Below are 7198 nucleotides of genomic sequence, written 5' to 3'. Positions count from 1 at the left end.
TGCTACTCTTGATTATGATTGCTGAGGAATTATTTAATGAAGAGGTCTGAACCCACCTTGTAGTGTTAGCATTATTATTAATTTATTAGCTCACGATGCCGCTGTGGCTACAGGAGCATATCACAGTGGCAGGTTCAGGTCATTTTGTGTGATCAATAAAAGATGGTGGTTTGTGAGATTGGCAAGTTGAGAGAAGCAGATCATGTACAGTGTTACTCTTGTCATCATAATGGCTCCTTTGCAATATTTACATACTTGTTTGGTTGACTGAGGTGATGGAAAGCGGTGTGAAAGTAACTGTTGCATGGTGTAGATGCATTTTGGACTTGTAGTTTTTATTCCGATTGTATTATACAACTCTGAACAGGTCACACACACTGGAGCACCTAAATACTTTTTCACAGTCGCACAAAGTACTTTTCAGTCGCAAATGCGAGTGAAATGGTCACACTGTAGAGCCCTATAGTAATGCCAGTAACACCTCCATGGCTATACACCCAATGCCTGTAATAGACTTCCATTGCTAAATAGGATAAACGATAAAAACAGGCAAGATTCTAAAGACACAATAGTACACCAGTATTTGGATCAGAAATCCTTATCAGTAATTCAGATATATATGGATACAGGTCATACAGTAGTAGCCCATTTCAACCTGTAGAGCTGACACAGGATATGTTCTAAATGCTTCACAGTATTGAGATTGAGAATTGTATTGCTTAAGCTTGTATTGTATAAGCTTGAGATTGTACTGCATTTACCTTATTATATTTATCTAACACATCCAACTTCCTTTGCCATTAGATTACATTCCCTTGCACTGTATATAACAGATTTATATTAGATTTGCACTATATACTCAATGTACTTTATTTTCTATTCTGTTATTATTATTATTATTATTATTATTATTATTATTATTATTATTATGAATTTATTTTATTTTTGTCTGTCTTGTTGCTATTTTGTACTGTTGTGCACTGGAAGCTCCTGTCACCAAGACAAATTCCTCGTATGTGTAAGCATACTTGGCAAAAAAGCTGATTCTGATTTTGATACAAATAGTTCTGCCTTTTATGCCTTCTTTTAAATTAATAATATTTAATTCCACAATTCTGAAGGAAATGCAAATAAAAACTTTATTCTCTCCATTTCAAGTTGTTTGACAGTAACTGTGTCACAGTTCAAAGTTGGAGATGTATGCAAATGCAAAATTTCAAACATTTGATAGAATACCCAACAAACTACAAAAGACACTAAGAAAAAGAAGGCAAAATACTATGGCTAAGGCTACACATAAACTAAGAAACAAAACATAGTAACACGGACAAAGGTAAAGTTAGACAACGTAAGACAAGGAAAGCAATGCAAACAGTGGCATATATATAGCCGCCTAAGATGCATCATGGCAGAAATCATCCTTCTGTCTTTTTACTACTGAGTACCCACCATGATTACCTAAGTGATCTCTAAAGCATGATCTATCTACAAAGTAGCTCGTACCATCTGCAAGTACCATCTGCATCTGGAATAGGTGTGGACAAAGTCTGCTAATACGCTAATAAGTTTGCTACACAGTTATGTGATTACCCTTCATGCACCAGGGGAAACATGTCAGTCTAATTTACTATAATCTTAGTGTACAATTTGTCTAAAATTAAAGGATGCTCTGTGGTCTTCCATACACCTTTTACTGCTTTTTTTCATCATTTTTCCTAAGTCTTTGGACTCCCATCCATTGTTCACATAAAATGTTACATGTGTAACTGAATTTGGGACCTGAAACCATTTGTCAATGAAATCACAGTTATCAATTTGCAAAGCAGATCCGTTTCCCTGTAAGTATGTGCTGTGACACCATAGGAACTTTTTGTCCTCTGGTGCTATTTAACTATGTCTTTTCAATTTCAACATCAATTTTTGGATCATATATCATTGTACAGTGAAATTCAGATTTTGTTGTGCACCTCAGGAATCTGTGCTTTAATAAACTTTCACCATTTACTAAGAGGTTTTTTTTTTCTACGTCACTTCCTAACTCTCCTAACCACTGTAGATTGACTTGTGGTTCTGTAAGTATGATTTGCATTTTAGTTCCCTTACTGTTGATGTGTATTCCATCTGGAGCACACCAAATTTGGATATCCATTTTACATGCATCTCTTCCTAACAAAAGAACAGGAGTTTGATCTGACAGTAAAATGGGTAATTTTACACTTTTGGTTTTGGTTTGTAGACAAACTGTAGCAGTCATAGGAATCAGCTACATTTTGTCCCAAAAATCCTACTATCTTTGGCGAACTTACCTGATATGGGAAGGTGAGAGGCATAATTTGGACGAACACATGTGTAAGTTGCTCCACTGTACATCGTAGGTGTAATTTTGCCTTCTATTTTAACCTGCAGCTTAGGTTCTTGATCAGCATAAATTGTTATAATTAGAGGCTAACCCTTCCCTGTAGGAGTCTCTGGGCCCCACTAGTACCCCTGATCTGGCTTACTATATGGATTTAATAGGCCTTGTGGAGCTTAAGCATAAGCTTTCCCTTCATCTGAGCAATCTATCCCCTTTTTCCCATGACCATAATTCTTCTACTTTGAATGATGCTAGCACCTCTTGCTCTTTTTCTCCTTTTGCCTCTATCTTTTTGCCCTTATCTTTAATCTTACAGTCCTTTATCAGTGTTTCCATTTCCTTACACAGTGATGGGCCAAATGTCCCTCCTTCCAGTCATTTTGTGCATAAATCTTCAATTCAATTCAATTCAATTCAATTTTATTTGTATAGCGCTTTTTACAATAGACATTGTCTCAAAGCAGCTTTACAGAAATATCAACATGGTATACGGATATTAAAGGTGCGAATTTATCCCAACTGAGCAAGCCACTGAGTGGCGACGGTGGCAAGGAAAAACTCCCTAAGATGTTTTAAGAGGAAGAAACCTTGAGAGGAACCCGACTCAGAAGGGAACCCATCCTCATCTGGGTAACAACAGTTAGTGTGAAAAAGTTCATTATGGATTTATATGAAGTCTGTATGGCGTTAGGAGCAGCAGTAGTCCCAGCAGTCTGGAATTAAAGAAGATTTGAGCTCCATCCAGAGGCAGAAAGGATCTGGATCTCTAGTATCTCCATAAATTCGTGTGGGGCTTGGCGAATGGAGAGAGGGAGAAAAAAGATCATTATGACTGCGAAGTAGTAGAACAGAATCTAGTCAGGGTAGGCTTGAGTAAACAAATACGTTTTAAGCCTAGACTTAAACACTGAGACTGTGTCTGAGTCCCGAACACTAATAGGAAGACTGTTCCATAACTGTGGGGCTCTATAAGAGAAAGCTCTTCCCCCTGCTGTAGCCTTCACTATTTGAGGTACCATCAAATAGCCTGCATCTTTTGATCTAAGTAGGCGTGGCCGATCATATAAAACCAAAAGGTCACTTAGATATTGTGGCGCGAGACCATTTAGTGCTTTATAGGTTAATAAAAGTATTTTATAGTATTTTAGAAGTATTTTATATGAATTTATTTTATATTAAATCTTATGTTCTCATTTCCCATTTCTTTGAAAGCTTCCTATGAATTCTTTACATAATGAGTTCCTCAACCCTAGTAGCTCTACAAGAGTGTATGTCATGATTGGTTCCTGAATTCTAGGGGATGGTTCGTTGTCACAGTCAGGAATCATGGTCAGTAGGATGCTTTTTATTGTCAGTCCATCTACAGTGTTAGGTTCACATGGTCTATAAGTTCTTTTTGTAGCATGCCAAGTAACCCTCCTCAACTTCAAATTCAGGATTATTTAACTGTTTTCCAATTACTGCTTTTCCTCTTTCAAATCTTTGTTGTTCTTCCCCGATCTAGGTAAATACTTACTTCCACTGGATTTCTACACATTGTAATTGATTTGCCTCTGCTAGTTCCACAAGTGTGTCACCTAGGATTGATGCTTTCCAATTTCCACTCCTTTACAGTCTGTAAGGCCTCTCTTCTATTACTTACTCTAACTTAGTAAGTTGAGTTATACTTCTTAACAGTGAATTTTTCTTTACATCAGTTAGGGGATGCCTTCTTCCTAACAAATCTTATTCCCAGAGGTAAAATAGGCAGTAGGTAAAATAAATAAATAAATAAGTCCTGAGTGAAAGAAATATGCAATAAATATTAGAGATGCACCAATATTAAATTTCTCAGCCGATACTGATAACCGATTATTCAGTGATACCGATAGTTCTGCCTTTTATGCCTTCTTTTAAATTAATAATAATTAATTTCACAATTCTGAAAGAAATGCAAATAAAAACTTTATTCCCTCTATTTCAGCAATTTATTTCACAGTAACTGGTCTCATACACAGAAAACACATTACTCTAATTAACACATTAACTAAATTCTGAAGATCAAAGTAAGATTTCTTAACTTATTGAATGTTATTAATTCATATTATCATTGACTGAATTCTAAAAAAAAAACCTCCTGGTTGGCTTCACATTCACTCACCACAAACAAAAGCATTTCTACTTCATCAATGACATCAAACTGGTAATATATAGGTCTAATATAAACTCTCTTTTTTTTTTTGATGATATTAACTCATATTAACATTAAATGGATATGAAATATACTACTCTACAAATATTTTTCTGTGCAATATATATACCTTGTTTTTGTTAGCTCATCTTCATTTAAATCTTTGAACGGCGTGAACAGCGTGGAAGCAGTGCGCGAGCCCCAGGGGGTTGGGGGATATGGGAATAGACTTGATTTCGCTGCTGCTCACTTCCGGTGTAAAATTTTAGAAGTGCAGTGCTTGTAAGTCCACACCAGATGCATCATCTTTTCACACAGCACGAATTCAATGTGTTTTCCCACCCTCTTTTGATTGACAGGATATAATCGGCCCTGATCATGGGATGTTTTTAAACTATCCGATAGCCAATAGCGGGAAAAATAGCCTTTATCGGCCGATACATCGGTGCAGCTCTAATAAATATGTTTATGTACAAGTGATTGTGCATTTTATATGATAAGTATATACAACTGCGTTATGCTGAAATTGCTTGTGAACTAAAAGGGATTTTTTGTAAACCTTGATATCCTCCAATACGAGGGAATATTGTTATTGGGAAACTTAGCCTGTAAGGTTGGGTGTTACTACATCCTAGATAATAGAATGCTAAGGCCCGCCTCTTAGCTGTTCACGCTAGATAGGGAGATGGGAAGTGATACCAGTGGTAACTGAATCATCGTAGCAGTATATTGATACTTACTTTATGTTACGGGTGTAAACTACTAACAGTGTGGAATACCACAAGAGAGTCTAATTCGAAGGGCATGCTCAAGCTAACGTGCCATTCCATTGCACTGTGAGTTTATGTTCCGTTAACCTATATGCTAATGTCCTCCATTTTATGCCCATTGACCTCAATGTAAACAGCACTGGCAACTGCACCCTGTGCTACTGTAAGCTAAATGTAGGCTAATGGCTAAAGCGTATTATCCCTGTTAACATACTAGAAATGTATTTAATTGTAAAACAGGATATTTCATGGTATTCCGGACTACTGCTGCTGGTGAGTGGAGTAGCTCCGTGGAATTATATGTTTTGTAACTGTATTTTACATCGAGTGTTAAATTGCCTGTGTTAACCGTTGCGTCCTTGAGGCTTAGAGGCCTGTTGGGACACTAATATTAGTGAATGCCAACGGAGAGCTGGTTTTCATGCACTTCATTCATGCATTTAGGGCTATTAAGTGTATTTTGAATGTGTTTATTGAGTTTATTGATCTTAGTTTATTGGCCTTAGTCTATAACAGCAATGTCAATAGTGTTAGCTCTAAGGTAATTTTATGTTGACCTATTCCATATAGGTCAGGTTTTATTGTTGGATTCAGATGTTGAGTGATCGCGGTTATTGGTGGAGTCCGGACCGGCGGTGGAGATTCTGGAGATCCTTGGAGAAACTGTTCCAGTACTGGATGGCGAGCCAACCCCACCTGATATAGAGCCTGGTTGTAGCTAGGAGGTTGCAACCTAGAGACACTGAGCCAGAGAGCCTTGATCTATTTCCCCTTGGCCCAAGGTGTCAGGTAGAACTGTGTGCAAATGACACTTGCTTTCCCTGGAGGAAGCCACCCACCTTGCTTTAATCCAATATTGGTGCAATCAATGGACTGTGAACTTTATTTTAACAGACCCTGGTCTAGTCTAATTTGAGTGCACTCACAACTGCACTGAGCTTTTATTATTTTGACACTTTTCTTCTTTTGTATATTTGGGTTTCCACTTCTCCATTTTATTACTTTGCCATTGCACTTGTTCTTATTGTTCATTGCAGTTAATATATGCAGTTAAACTTATCTCTGTGCCTTGTGTTGTTTTTTCACTGTTGTAATCCAATTTTTGGCTTCAATGAGTGAACCTATGATCTTCTGATCTGGACAAATTCTAAACGTCTAAATACCTTGACTACTCATTACTGTCAGGAGAATCTGTGGTTACCTATAATAGTGGCCAGTCAAAATTGTGTTCTTTCCCTTTTTGTTTCTTGTAATATACGCACTCTCTGTTCTCTATCTTCTTCTTGGCTTTATCCACTCAAATTCTGGATCTCTTACATGCTCCACACTCATATAAAGCACCATACAATCAGGCCACCTCATCTTTGATCTGCTACTTTTCTCTGACTTTTCTCATACTTTTTGTTACCTTCACTATGTAATCATTCTTTTTTCCTTTCTGTTAGCAATTGTCTTTTCCCTAGGTTAACTATATAAAATTGCTCTTTCCAAAGATGATCGCTAACTCCTTGTGTTTCTTGTAATACTTGATTTAATCTTGCATCCATTCACTTCTTTAATTCTTAGTTTAATGTACTTCTATAATCAAAGAAATAACACCTCTCATAAAGATGATGACTTTTACTTTCATGTTCACTTAATCTATCAAAATGAGTTCTAGCCTGACGGCTGCTAAAAAAAAAACTAGAACTCCAAGCGGCAAAGATTAATTCTTCTCCCTTCCTGAATTGCTTTTCTTAATACACTTTGGGTGAACGGAAAAAAGTCCTCTAGGGCTATTTGTGTTGTACATTAACCTAATATGTTCAAATCCTATCTATGCTAAAGAGTGATAATCCCAATAATACGGAATTAAAAAATAGTGTATATGAGGTGGAGATCTAGGCACGTAGTTACATTTCC

At 36.8% G+C, this 7198-nt stretch overlaps 1 long non-coding RNA gene across 1 annotated transcript; it reads left to right on the top strand.

Annotated features, from left to right (window-relative positions):
- Nucleotides 1–5171: 5171 nt before the first annotated feature.
- On the top strand, nucleotides 5172–6355 carry LOC108273347 (uncharacterized). Its single transcript, XR_001814288.3, has 2 exons — nucleotides 5172–5362; nucleotides 5867–6355. It is a non-coding gene; the product is annotated as an uncharacterized LOC108273347 (long non-coding RNA).
- Nucleotides 6356–7198: the final 843 nt, after the last annotated feature.

Source organism: Ictalurus punctatus, chromosome 12 (genome assembly GCF_001660625.3).
Source record: "Ictalurus punctatus breed USDA103 chromosome 12, Coco_2.0, whole genome shotgun sequence".
Classification (NCBI taxonomy): domain Eukaryota; kingdom Metazoa; phylum Chordata; class Actinopteri; order Siluriformes; family Ictaluridae; genus Ictalurus; species Ictalurus punctatus.
The sequence above is the reverse complement of the archived record's forward strand: the minus strand, read 5'-3'. Positions and strand labels throughout refer to the sequence as shown.